Raw genomic sequence first — 15,164 nt, 5'->3', positions numbered from 1 at the left:
GAAGGAAAAATCTCCTTAAAATATGTAATCTGGCTCTCTCCCAGCCAATGTAGGACTGTCTACACAATATCTTCTAAGATTTTTCCAGTCTAGTTTTCAATGTCCTAATTTTCAGCCTAAATTTTCCCTTCATCTATTTAATCCCATTATCTCTATTTGTACTCCCATTGACTTTACTAAGGGCTAGATTGTAGCCTGGCCTACATGCCCATGCAGGGGAGTAAAACTTCCCCTTCGGATTCTGAACTGCATCCTCCAAGCTTTGGTCCAGGCATGTAGGGGAAGCTGGTACCATCCAATTATTATTCCCCCATTTCACACAAGTGGGCAGAGAGAAGTGGAAGTGAATGGAGCACTACTATGAACTATTTTGAAAACACTAGTATATGTTCAATAAACTACATACTGTTTTCATATTTGCTTTGTTTTCACAGGGCTACCATAAAGATTTGTGAGCTCAACACATGACCTAACTTAACATTTTTTTTAAAAGGCCATGTCATTCTCACTATTTTCAACCCCATTCATTCAAAAGTCATTATACAGAAAACTTCTTTTGAAATTAAAAATATGTTAGTAAACCATAGTGAAATCAATCAAGCCCCTCTGGATTTACATGGATGTAACTAACTTCTATCTTAAAGTATCCCTCTATCTTTTGCATGCAGAGGGCCAAAATTCTGCTCTCCGTTACATCAATAGAAATTTTGGGTGTTCCAAGATTGCATGATATGACCAAAAGGAGGTAAAAATTTCCATTGACTTAGGGTTACCATACGTCCGTATTTTCCCTGACATGTCGAGCTTTTTGGTTCTTAAATCGCCGTCCGGGAGGTATTTTTAAATATCTAAAAAGTCCGGGATTTTGCCATTATTATTTTTCCCCAAAGAAGAGTTGATCATTCAAGAAAGAGAGTGAATGTTGATCGTTCGAGAAAGAAAGTGAATGCTGATCACTCGAGAGAGTGCCTGCTTTTTCCCCCCTAGCTCCCAGCGCTTGCACCGCGAAACAGCTGTTTCGCGCAGCTGGGAGGGAGGGGGAGGAGGGGGAACGCGGTGCGCTCAGGGGAGGAGGCGGGGCTGGGGCGGGGATTTGGGGAAGGGGTCCAATGGGGCACGGAGGGGGCAGAGTTGGGGCAGGGACTTTGGGGAAGGGGTTGAAATAGGGGCAGGGAGGGGGCGTGAGCAAATACCCCCCCATGGAGTGTCCTCTTTTTTGAATGTTCGAATGTGGTAACCCTAATTGACTTCCGGTCCCTAGTAATTTATTATATGTAGAAGCAGAAAACCTTCTATCTAAAAGGAAATGGTAAAAACAGAGGCCACCACACATGTTGGTAACTTATGCAGCTTCTGCATCTGTGTGTATTATAAGAAAGACTTCCCCCTCACCCAAAAAAATCAAACAAAAACCCCTGCATTAAAAGAAAATTAAGGTTGCAAAGTCAATCACTCAAAAGATAGGAAATGCTAGAATTAAGATTGCCCCAGGCAATCTTAGTTCACCCCCATCATGTGTCTGTAGTACGATACAGTCTTTAATTACATGATCCCTTGCTATTTTTTCCACAACACCCCTACTGGTGCATGGGCAGCCTTAATTCTGTTTTTTTCCTAAGTTTAGAGTGTTTGACTTTGCAACCTTAATGTTCTTTTAAGAGAGATTTTTAAATGTAATTTTCTCTATTTTTTTTAAACTTAAAAAATAAAAATGTCATCATGTTGATATGGGAGATCGTGAGTGACTCCATCTTGTATCCCTGGCCTCTATTTTGAATAAACAAGAGTCACTCCACCATTAGATGGAAGCTACAGGTCACATTGCATTAAAAAATATAGAATTGGCAGGAAAACCAAAGTGGCAGGAAAAGTAAATGATTCAGCAGATCATACAACTGTGAGGTAAATAACAGTCACTGGCTAAAACTAGAACTGGCAGTTATGATGTCGTGTCTAAAAATAGAATTGAAAAATGATATAAAGGTTGGTGGCTTGTATGGTGGCAGTACAGTCATGACAGACTCTATCCAGAGAAACAGATTCATCCGACCTCAGCCGGTACGCCTCACCTAATGGGGTGAGATTTTACTTACTTGCTGTAATTGTAGCTGGGGATCATATATTTCGGTCCTATTGTAGTTTTCAATAAATTGTTAAAAACACTTTTCTCAAACTTGACTGCGCTGGGGGAAAGGCAGTTCATAACAATTTCAAATTATATTGACACCGCCACCCTGGATCATCAGCAGTGTTAGGCTCTTGAGATTCACAGCATGGTCCTCAACCACTTGAGCTAACAGAGTATCTGATAGGAGTAGAAAGCTGTAATCCCTCCTCATCCCAAATGGTTAAAATTTGCAAAACAACTGAAAACAGGGTCTTAAAATAGAAAGTGTTGGGCAAACTTGATTATCAGCATCACTCCCTGTGCCCCCATAAGTCATCTGAATACTAGGCTTAAACAAAATAGGTATGTATCTTATTACAAAGAGACATTATGATTTGTAATAAAATTTTATCTGAATTAAAACATACTGTACTGATTTTTTGTTGTTGCTTGTATGAGAAACATGTTGCTCCAGGGCAGTAATACATGCACTGGCAAGTGTACTTTATACTTGGGTTACATGTATACAGTTCCTTGAGCTCTGAGTTTAACCCTGTATGATGATGGAGAACATGAATGAAAGGCTTGGTGTTCTACCACTCCGCAGGGAAATGTAATTTCAACTTTCATTGGAGAGATGGCTACACTCCAGCAGAAGTCTAGTTTTTGTCTGTATCAACCTATATTTATTGGTTCTCTGCTGCTGAATATTCTAATTCTCATGTTGTCAAGGTACTTTGTTCCTTTTTTCCCCAGGTATGGTATTTGTACTGCTTGGTACACAGAGATTACTACAAGTTAATATTTGAATAATGTATACTGATACTGAGATCCTATTTCCCTTTTTTTCTCCCAGGGCAATAAAGCACAGGCTTGCGTGCCAAGGGGCAGAACAGCTGTTAAACAGATTGGCATAATTAATAATAAAGTATTCAAACAAACTCCTCTCTTTAGGGTGACACTGGCCCTTTAAAAGGGAGCAGAACCAATGTCCTCTGACTGGACAGCTGACTGCACTGGAGCTTTAAAAGAGGGCACCTGGACTTAAAGAGAGACCTACCTACCCACACACCTACTGAGGAGGAGGCCGAGAAAATGAACGTGAGGGTCTTGCTGCCTGGAAATAGAGAACCCCAAAGCACTAGCACTGCCATAGTATCCTGAGAGGGAGGCAGCAGAAACCTGAGAACTAAAGGAGGAATAAATCCTGGGAGCTGTAGTCCAGGAGGGTTGGGGAACTGTGTGTTGATTTGACCTAAGTCTGGATAATAAACTGCATAAAAGAGACTATGGGCATAACAGTGGGTATCAGTGAAGAAGCCCTACCTTGTTAAATTATTAGCTGAATTCTGGCCGGAGGGAGAGAATGCAGGACAGGGCCGGATTAAGGCATAAACTAACTAATATACAGCTTAGGGCCTCGCAATATGAGAGGCCTCCAAAAAAAGAAAAAATTGACTCCATTTCAAATGTTATCAAAATCAGTTGATAAATAAAGGAGATATGGGAAAAAGAAGATTCTCTCTAAATATAGACATTTTTGTTCAAATATGATAAAAATATACACATCTGGCAACACAAATACCCTTACCCTATCCTTACCCTTCACTAATTGTTTATTATTGACAGGCGGGAGGCCAGAGCTGAGAAAAAAAAAGATAATTTTCACTTGTAAAGTTAGTATTTTTACAAGTAAGTCTGCTATCAGTCTCCTAAGGCAGCATTTTGTTGGCCAACTGCTACTGGTAAAATTCTGACCTTGCCTTCATAATTTATTTCAGATAAATAAATACATAATCTCATTGCCGATAAAATTGGGAAAATGTGAGGTCAGAGATGGCAGTGTCGTGAAGCAATCCTGACAAGCTCATCCTTGTATGGGACTCGTCTTAGGAATGATGTCATGTAAAGCATCCCCCTTGGCTGGTAATAGCCAAAAGGCTGCCATCTTTTGTTTATGGTCCAGCACACTCAGTCGTATAGTGCCTCCGCCCCTGTTTTTCTTCATTTTCTTAAGTATTAGTGTGTTCGTTCTTCTTTTGATCTGTACATACATACAATTGTGTATTTTAGTGTGCACGCCACTTTTTGCTTCATGCGCTATCCATGCTTCACGTGATTGAGTTTGCAGGTCATTGTCTTATGGACTTGGGTTGAGTGATCCTGAGGACAATAAATTTTTGTTGGCTTCCCTCCGTCAGTTTCGGGAACCTTCACAGTAAATGTCAGAGAGTGCTGACAAAAGGATAAATAGAAAGTTTGAGAGAAGTGAAGGAAGATATACATATATATCAAAATATTCTGAGTACTTGGTGAGTAAGTTATTTCAAACTATGTGCATATGTGATTTATAGGCTATTAAAGCCTATAACTCGAGATTAATTAGTGGTCCGGGAGTGGGGGGAAATCAGATGTTAGAGAAGTGAATGCAAAGAGAGATGTCTACCTCGAAAATGCTGGAAGAAAAGCTATCTGCCCTAAGCAATCTGTGCATCGAAAGTGACAGACTCCGTAGTTTATCATTTGAGGACATCATCAATGTCTTTGCTCTCCAAAAATCATGAAAGAAAATGTTTTAAATTTCGGTGTTCAAATTAATGTGATATGCAGACAGATACTGCAGGTTGTACTGCTTCCATTAAGTAAGCTGGTCTGTGTAACTGTAACTACTTTTGTTTGCTGTAGATATAAAGTTTTCATATCTACTAATTAAGAAATCATAGATGAAAATATGTTAATGTGAAACTATTTTATAATACAAACAGACATATTGCAAGACATGTTTTAGTTAGATTATTATTCTATTTTACAACTTCGTCTTTGTATATATGCCAATATAAAGCATTCGTGTTTATATATTCAATGTCCTTTCTGTGAATATAATAAAAAAAAATTTATGGCATGGGGCCTCTTACACTTGACATAGTTTAGGGCCTCAGAATGTCATAATCCGGCCCTGATGCACGAGCATGTGGTATGGAGGACAGGAATGAGCCATAAGAGTGTAGGATTAATTCAGCTAGTCATAGATAGGTGTGGGGTGGGGGAGGGAATAGCGAGTGAATAATTGGTGGAGAGAACAGAGGGAGTTAGGGAAGTGGAAGCAAGAGACAGGAATGTGGTGAAATAAAATAGTGAGAGAAGATTAAGGATGTGGAAAAGAAAGGAGAAAGCAGAGTGGGGATGGAGATGAAGAGGGGTAAGTAAGATGAGAAATAATGAAAGAATGTAAGGGAAGAAAGGGAAGAAGGATGGTGGAGAGAGGGGAAAGGGAAATCAGACATTTAATAAAACCAAGGTTGAAAAGTGGAAACAGGAGGGAAAACAGACAAGTCTGAAGGAAAGAGAAGGAAATACATAGTGTCACAGATCTAGTTGATTGCTGCCTGTTGAACACTCACCAGAATGCCATGAGGGAACCCACCGCACTGGGCCCCCTTAAGCCCCCATAGTCTGAACAGATCCAGGCACTACTGGTGCCTTGGAGTCTCTAGGAACACTGTTGGGGTGAAGATCCTCTGTCTAGCATCTCCTCTTGAGAGTTGAGACTCTGCAGTCCAACTGCCTGCTCCCTGGGACCTGTGCTGACCCCTCAGAATCCCTCTTGGCTTAAACACACCCTCTCCCAGAACTCCAGCTGCACAGGCACTCTGGGTTTACAGCTTACCTCTTCAGAGATACCCGATAATGTAAGCCAACAGACACACAGATAGATTTGGCACCTGATTTTAAAATATCGTTGCTCTTCAGTTAACAGCATAAGAGATACATAGATCTAGACAAAATAAACACACTTGTACACATTTCTCTGCCTCTTGGTTCCTCACCACTCTGAAAAGTTCTCTGGGGTTGGACAGAGCCGTCCAGGATCTGCCCCTCCAGTTTATGACTTCCCTTCAGAAACATGGAGCTCTAGGTCAGCTAGTTTTCTTTGACCTTGTCTGGTCTGCAGTTAAACAGGAAAGCCTGCAAAAGCCTACCAATCTCTTCCCCTCTCCTGCCCAAAGCTGCTTATTCCGGTCTCTGTGAATCTCTTGAGTTTATATGTTCCCCTACGAACACCTGGTTTCTTTTTTCACCCTCCACTGACCACTCCCTGCAGACATGTAGGAGAAGTAGTTTCTATCAACTCCACCAAAGCTCCAATGTATCAATCAGCATATGCCGTACAGTCATTAAGGTTAATGACGCTCCACTGTTCCTCATCTGGTAGGTACATGCTTCAGCCCATGTCAGTATCTGATGGGTTCCACATTCATATGAAGTCATTCACCGATATAGCAATTATATAACAACTTCATCACATCAACCAGAATTCATAAGCTGTACAGAGAGATTTTCCAAACTGTCACACCTTACCCCTGAGATGGTACCATCGAAGTCAGTGGGACTACTTGCAAAGCAAGATGCTACATAACACGAGCAAGGGCATCAGAATTTCTCTCTTAATTTTTACTAATTAATGTTAAAAAGTCAGAATTAATAATAATGAAAGAAGGAAATATTAATTCACCTCATTAACATTGGGAAAAACAATATTGCCACATTAACAGATGTTTCATACAGGGAAAAACATTTACAAACAGCTTAAACAAAGAGACAGGAGTGGAGGGTCACAAGTTCTTTGTGATTTATTGGATTGAGCTCAATAAATAAGCAGCAGAGGAAAGAACTGAGTAATATAAATGAGGATGTTATACCTGACAAGATCAATTATCTCTATTCTGTAGCCAGCAAAGCTCTGGTAATGCATTCAGATAAAACCTTGCCAAGGTGCTATAACTGCATTCATAGACTCTAAGGCCAGAAGGGACCACTGTGATCATCTAGTCTGACCTCCAGTATAGTACAGGCCATAGCACTTTCCCAAAATAGTTCCTCCAGCAGATCTTTTAGAAAAACATCCAATCTAGATTTAAAAATTGTGAGTGATGGAGAATCAACCATGACCCTTGGTAGTGTTCCAATGCTTACCTACCCTCACCATTAAAAATGTATGCCTTATTTCCAAGCTGAATTTGTTTAGTTTCAGCTTCCAATCATTAGTTCGTGTTATAGTCTCTGCTAGATTGAAGAGCCCGTTATTAAATATTTGTTCCCCATGTATGTACTTATAGACTGTAATCAAGTCACCCCTTAACCTTCACTTTGTTAAGCTCAATAGATTGAGATCCTTCGTTCTATCACTATAAGGCATGTTTTCTAATCCTTTAATATTCTCATGGCTCTTCTCGGAACCCGGTCCAATTTATCATCAACCTTCTCGAATTGTGTACATCAGAATTGGACACAGTCTTCCAACAGGGGTCACACCAGTGTCAAATACAGAGATAAAATAATCTCTGTACTCCTACCCAAAATTCTCCTGTTTATGCATACCAGGATCTCATTAGCTCTTTTGTCCACAGCATCACATTGGGAGCTAATGTTCAGTCCTCTGAAATCCAACACAATGATTGGGCTACAATTAATGTTTACAAAATATCTATGGAGGGGGACATATGCATGGAGCACATCAAAAATAAAACTGCATTTTAATAAGAAAGAAACATTAGCAAAGTCATACACAAGGATTTGGTTTTGCAATAAATAAAAAAGACTACTAACTTACCAAGGGAATCCCCTGCATCCAACCACCCTAACCACCAGAGCTTACAGCCAGAGCCATCCGGAGTGGAGCTCTGGCAAATATTTTCAAACCCGCGGAAGCATCACCACCACCCGCCGTGGGGCTAAAGCCCCAAGCCCTGGTGGCCACACCAACCCCACCCCCACCCCGCGGGGCTAAAGCCCCAAGCCCCAGTGACCACACCCTAGAGCCCCGAGTTCCAGAGTCCTGAAGGTGGGAAGGGCATGGGGGGCTCCAGGAAATAATCTGTGAGAATTTAAAACCCACAATCACTTGTACCAATGAGTTTAGTTTAAAAACAAGAAGAACTCAGGATCTCCCAACTCAAAGAGATAAACACAGATAATAGTTTGTATGTCAATTTTCTGCAAGTGAAAATAAATGTTACCAACATATTATGGAAAGTAAATATTTTTAAAAAGCAAGAAGGTAGCAGGAAAGAAAGAGAAGGAAAGGAATTACATAATGTAGTGGCTTTTAGTGGTTTTGTTTAAAAAAAAATCAGCCTTTGAAGACTCATGGAAGGTTTATCTTGTAGCAGAACTAAAGGATACTGTCAGCATTTCCTGTTTTCAGGGATTCTCAGCTGTAAAGGAGACAACTTCCTTATTAAGTATTGTTTGGTAATGTTCTGAAACACTACAGTTCACAAGAGTGTTACCACAATGTTTGGGGCAACTGCAATAATATTGTAGTGTTTTTGTAATACTTTCTTCCAGGCTGAAACATGCTGATTTAAGTAGTATAACCAATACTTCTTTGAGTTATATGCTTCCTCTGTACAATTAAAGACAAAAATATCCAGTTACTTCTATTAAAGACCTCGATTCAGCAAAGCAGTTAATCATTCTTTGACAGAGTAACAGGCCTTGTGGATATGGGGGAAGCGGTACATGTGGTATCTCTTGACTTTAGTAAAGCTTTTGGTATTTTGTGCATGACCTTCTGATAAACAAACTAGAGAAATAAAACTAGGGAAAGTCATTCACTTCTATGATTCTACCTGTTTACCTTTAAACACGAGTAGTCCCATTAAAATGTTGTACTGGCCTGGGCACATAGTCACTCAATTGTGAAGCTGAAAGTCCCAATGCAGCATCAAGTTTTATGTGGGCAGTCCTCTGCGCGCACACACAGAGCCCCACTGATTTTGGTGGAACATAGAAATTGCCATAATGGATCAGACCCAAGGTACATCTAATCTGGTAACCTGTTTCTAATGGGGGCCTTGTTCCGAATGCTTCAGAGGACGGTGTAAGGGTAAGAAATAAATACACTTTCCTGATTTTAAAATATTCTAACCACACTTCTTTTTTATTTTGGTCAACACTATGTCAAGAAATAGTTTGAAAGGCTGAGATTTGAAAGCTGAAACTTGACATGTAGATGGACCTTAAGGAGGAGAAAAGACTACAATTCTGCCTGGCCCATATCTGAGCTTAGCATGAGGTCAAAGAGGATACTTTCTTGCACCTTCCCCTGCCCTGTGAATGCACCATAGGACAGGCATAATCTGGCACTTGAAAACTAAATTTTAAAAACACCACTCAATGTTCACCTTGCACTGCTAATATCTTAATAAGTAAGCAAGTGCAGAACTTAAGCTTCATATTTGCACCTTCACCTATGTAGTATTTTCTATTCCTATATTTCTTATATGTGCAGCTTGACTCATTGTTACTTACGCATCTGATCCTACAAGCTCTCTGGTTGGGCTATATGTTTTTAAACATATATCACAAAATATATAGGATAAATATGACTGGAGTTAGCAACTCTGTAGAAATTTTCAGCCAGACTAGTATTAGCCATGGTAACTCCACTGATGTCAATAGAGCTGTGCCAATTTACACCAGTTAAAATCTGAATTCTTAATATTTGCAAAAGACATTCAAAGTAAAAGGAAAACAGTTTCTTTCATAAAGTTTGGAACAGAGTGAAAGAAAAAAATCTGCTACCATTTCACTCAGCTGAGCATTTGAAAAGTCTACAGATAACAAGGCTGTTAGCAATAATAAATGGAAAATAAATACTCCAAACTAAAGCAATGTTAATTGTTTTATGCAGTGTCATCATTACAGAACTAGTTGCTTCTTTATCCTAGGGTTGCCAATTTTGGTTGAACGTATTCCTGGAGGTTCATCATGACATAATTTTTAATTAAAGACCATCTGTAATTTCTGGAGACTGGAGGACAATCCTGGAAGGTTGGCAATCCTAATTTGTCCCATTTTTGGTCTCTCTGAGCACATCTCAGGCCCTCATGCCTTTACCTACCACAGAGCAAAATTTTACAAATCTTCTACTCAAAGACTGGGCCCTGGGCTACAGTATCCTGTGCGTCAATAGTTCTTACCCCGTTTGGGCATCTGCAGTTCTTCCTTTCAGGAGTCTGACCAGTCATATACAGGGATCAGACAGCCTTCTTAACATAAATGTTTTGTTTATTTTAGCAGTCGGAACAAAGCATTTGACGGGTGGGGGGAAACGATTTTTAAGCAGCAGTCTATGTGCATGTCTATCTTCCTAGTAACCCCCTTTTCCTTTCCATGTTGCTCAGGAGCAGGCAAATCTCTCCTGTAGCCTAGGCACCTTACATAATTAAGGATAATGGAGATCCTGGGGGCATGACACAGCTCAGATGGGCAATTAGGTGGGAATCTTCTAGTCACCCCGTGCAGTAGTCTTCTTACTCATATGAATATTTATAGCTGGCGGTGCCTTTACCTGGACAGGCACTGTATACACTTGTGTGTGTGTACCTCAGTTGCCACTAGGAATAAAAAATATATATAATGCCTCTTACACCAGCAAACACCTACAATAGAAACCACACAACTCTACTTAAGTTATCCTAGCAAAATACAATGGAAAATGCAACAGATTGATATAGGTTAAATTGTTACAACCATACCAGGTCAGTAGGTGGTGCTGAAGTGGTTCAGCTAAGCAGACAGTTTTCAAAAGCAACTTACACCTAACCAATACTCTTAGCACTGCACACATATCCACCGCATCCTTGAGTGTGCACTGTCCCTTAGGTTTATAGTCCTGGGCCCTCTCTTGCATTAACATGCTGATGAGCAGGAGCTCAGGCCGGCACTCCAAGTCTGGCAAAGGCAGTCCAGGTGAAACAAAGAGGAGTGAAGCAATTTTGTATTGGGCACAGTACTACCTGGAAATAACAGTTGTTGTCGTCAGCTAGGTCTACACTGTAGACCCATATTTGGTATAACTACATTGCTCGGGTTTATACGGACCTAACCCCCTGTGTAGACAGCACTATGTCGACAGGAGAGCTTCTGTCGACATAGCTAATGCCTCTCAGGGAGGGGCATCAACTATGCTGACAGGAGCAGTGCTCCCATTGGTGCAGGTGTTTCTAAAGCTAAACGCTGTATGTGAAGACAAGCCCTTAGAAAGCTATAGCCCCTGATTCTGACATTTTTCTTCTTCAACTTAATATAGCCACAACAAATCTTAACAGTGCCTCTTCAACTCAGAGAGAATAGCCCTGAATAACTCTCTCTCTCTCTCTCTCTCTCTTAAGTCATCCGTGAGCCTGCCCTTGTTATATTTTCTGTTGCCTCCTGTAATTATTTGAGTTCCTGGGCTCAGTGGATCCTCCCTGTAGGCTGGGGGAGGTTCCTTTAGCTGTGGGCGGGCTTACGCCGGCCAACCTCCCTGGAACCCAAGAGGACTAACAAGCGGCCAACTGCAGCACAATCTTAATCCTGGGCACGTCTTTAACCCCAGCAAATCAACCCCAGGGTTCCGTCACAACTTTTCCTTGGCCAGCCAGACCCCAAAGGGAGCAACTACCCTCAGTTCTAGCTCCCAGCCCAAAATGGAGCCAGTCACCACCACTGCAGAAGCCTCTCCCCAGGAAGCACATTCCAGTTCCCGAGGGTGCCCACCACTGCATCATGGGATCTGTATTCCATCAAATCCAGTATACAATATACAGAGGTCTGTCTGATCAGATCATCTCTGATAGGGTACAGAAGCTCCTCAAACAGGGGCCCACACTTAGGGTCATACTGTCCTTTGATGGTGACCCAGGCAGACCTAGTTTCTCGAGACACCAGCAGGGGACTCTTGTGTGTCAATCTGGTTCCCAACAAATGGCTCTCTGAGAGAGTGTCCCTCTTTAAGCCCTTGATACAGTTATTTGTTCCTCAATATTTGTAAGTCTTTTCCTTTCCTGGTCAAAACCAGTTCTGTAGGTTGGCTGAAGCTGAAGGCAAAATTATCAACACTAATAGGTCTGACTTTGTTCCTTAACAACTCAAGTGTTTGTGAAAGCTGGCTATCTGGAGCCATTCTTTCCTTCTTGCCTGTTTTTCTACACAGCCTGCTATCGAGCTAAACCAATATATTCATACAGTAAACATCTCAATAGCCAGGCCAACATACAGAATTCATAAATTATTACAAGGCAGTTCCAAATCCATCATACATTGTTTTTAAAGGTACCACATAGCTATAAATATTTTCCTAAAAATGCCAGAACTAAGTCCAAAACCTGCATGTTTAAGTCTTTTAATTTAGAAGGCCTCATCCACCACCAATTTCAGTTTTACACCAATGAAATTACTTGCTTCAGTAGACTTATACAACCATTAAACTGGAATAAAGCAGAGGTGAATCAGGACCAGAATCTAGCAAATCCCTTCGTAAATATCCTGACTCATTAACATGTTCCTTTCAAAAGGCAGCACTCAAAACTAAAGATGTTTTATGATCAGATTTAATGGCATTTGTTCATTATAGACTGCTAGTTCTTGGAATAAAGATACACGCATGATAGTTGTACAGGGATCTTGATCCTGGAAGTGGCCTAAGGAAAACCCACATTTAATCGCACCTAAAATATACTACTTCTGTCTCCCCCCCCCCCAAATAAAGCATTGGATTATTAATAGTAATTTCTGTCAATAAATGCATTTGCTAGGATATTTATAGAAAGCAATCAAAGGAAACAAAGAAAACTGTTGCAAATGTGTTTTAATATTCACATGTATATTCACAGAAACATTTCTATAGCACTCCCCAAGATTCAGTTTCTAAAAATAGATTATTGGAGCTGTAATACTATACTTTCCTATATTTAAGATGCTTGTTTACATTTTTCTCTTTGCTTATTTTGAATAGATAAACTGGACTGGTCAGTTAGGCAATAAGCAGAAAGTATTTCTGTTTTCCATATACTATCAGAATGCTACAGCATATCTGTTTCCAGCACTCTCTGGGGATTATTTAAATTTAAAAAAAAAAAGTAAAAAACAACAACATGTATCTGAATTTATTAAAAGAATATTTATTCAAATATTTTCAAAAATATAAATATATTTATATTCATAATGGAGTTTGTAAAACCCTTCTTAACCAAACTTAAAATTTGAGCCTAAACAATCTGTTTGGTACAATATGTTACAATATCTTCTCTAATCTTTTTGGACACAAAGCTAAGATCCTTTCATTTGAACAAGTGAGTCATTGTACTTTAAATGTGACTCATTTTCAATTAACTAAAGATCTGCATTAACTATATGCAATATATGAGTCAATTATAGAAAGTATAATCTAGCTAATCTTCCTAATATATCGTACACTTAAAATCCCTGTCAAGCAGCATATATTTTAACTATTTTGGTAAATTCCTGAAGTGCTAGCCCTGTCATTCTTACTGTACTATACAATTAGGTTCTCCTGGAGTTCTTGTTTCTTGAATTAGACAAGATCTTAATGCAGCTAAAAAGTACTTTATTTATCTATAGTACTGAAAATAATCACTTCACCAGCAAAGAAATAGTGATCAACTGTAGTACAGTCAGTTTCCAATTGCTATAGCTTTCTTATTTGTATTGTTACACAACATGTTTGTGCATGTTAATTTGAGGTGAACTGTGACCAAAATAGTTTCTTACAAAGACTTTTGTTTACATTATTTTTAGAGTTATCTGATACCAGCTTTCAGCTTATTATGGCTGAATACACTAAGGAGTCCATTCTGCCGTCTATCATGGGACAATACACCTGTTACAGAGCAAATTCTATCTTATCGTGTATTCTGGTTTAAAGAGAATGATTCAATTTTATTGTGCCTCTCTTCCATTGTGTCTCTGCCACATTAAATTGCTTTTATCAATAAATAATGCTATGGGGGAAAGTGTAGGTGCATAAGGAACCTAGGTGGTTTTGTTGTTGTAAAAATAAATGGCTATCCTTCAATCCAAAAAGCTCAGCACTAGCCCTTGGAAATTGTTTGTAGGTCTTGACGTGTAGTTCTGCCTATGCTCCAGCCAGTTGTGTGTGATGTTGCTGATATAGTCACATGATGCTGTATGCCCAGTTTTGCCGCTCCTTATGAAAGCCATTGATCACCTAAATCAGTGAAGGAGCTTATAAAAAGCCATGTTACATACTTAAGACAATTTTCAGGTGTATGCCAGCATGTAAACTTTTGAATAACTAGCCCCAATGGTGCTCAGGATGAAGCTCCAGAAACACAATGGAGAGATCAATGACTCTGTTTGAAACTGGCAGCACTTAGGCTAATAATATTGGACTTGTAACCCATGTTGACAAGTCACACCCATGGCTGCACCCAAGGAGGTGGGAGGTATCGGGTGCACATCCTGGGGAGTTTGAGGCATTTGTAAAGTGAATCTTTCAGTTTTCAGTTCAGCTAAACAGCCAGAACCTTGGCCTTAGCTCCCCTCAGACAACCTCTCTTCTCCCAACAGGTGGTCTACTTACCTGCCACTGTCTTCTTTCAGGGAGGCCCAGTGACCTGCATCTTCAGGGAGGAGCTGTATGCCAGTTCCCCCCTTGGGCGTCTTCAGCAGGAATTTCACACACTCCCATCTGGGGCTCGGAGGACAAAAGACAACACCACTCTCTTCATGGGGGGGACTCCAAGGTTCTCACCTGTTCGTCTACAGCAGTGGTTCTCAACCTATTTATCACTGTGGGCTGCATATGCGAATCACAATGTGTTATCTGGGCCCCAGATTGAGAACCACAGCACTGAACACCCCGCCCCCGCCAGCTCCGGTGGTGATTTAAAGGGCCCAGAGCTCTGCTGCAGTAGTGGCGGCCAGAGCCTGAAGCCCTTTAAATCGCCCCTGAGCTGGTAGCTCCGGGGGTGATTTAAAGGTCCCAGGGTTCCCAGCCTCAGCCAGAGCCCTGGGGCCTTTAAATCTTGATTTAAAGGACCTAGGTATTTAAAGGCCACGCTTCTTCTGGTCAAGGCCACACCCCCTGCTCAGGACTCTGGAGTACCGGTAAGTCCTCTAAGTTACCTCTGGCCTTTGGTGAGGTATCTTGGCAAAGGCTTTCTGAAAAACCTGAGTACATTATATGCACTGGATCTCCCTTGTGCACATGCTTGTTGACCCTGTCAAAGAATTCCAGTAGATTGGT

Source organism: Natator depressus, chromosome 9 (assembly GCF_965152275.1).
Source record: "Natator depressus isolate rNatDep1 chromosome 9, rNatDep2.hap1, whole genome shotgun sequence".
Taxonomy (NCBI): Eukaryota; Metazoa; Chordata; order Testudines; family Cheloniidae; genus Natator; species Natator depressus.
This window is presented reverse-complemented; position numbering follows the sequence as displayed.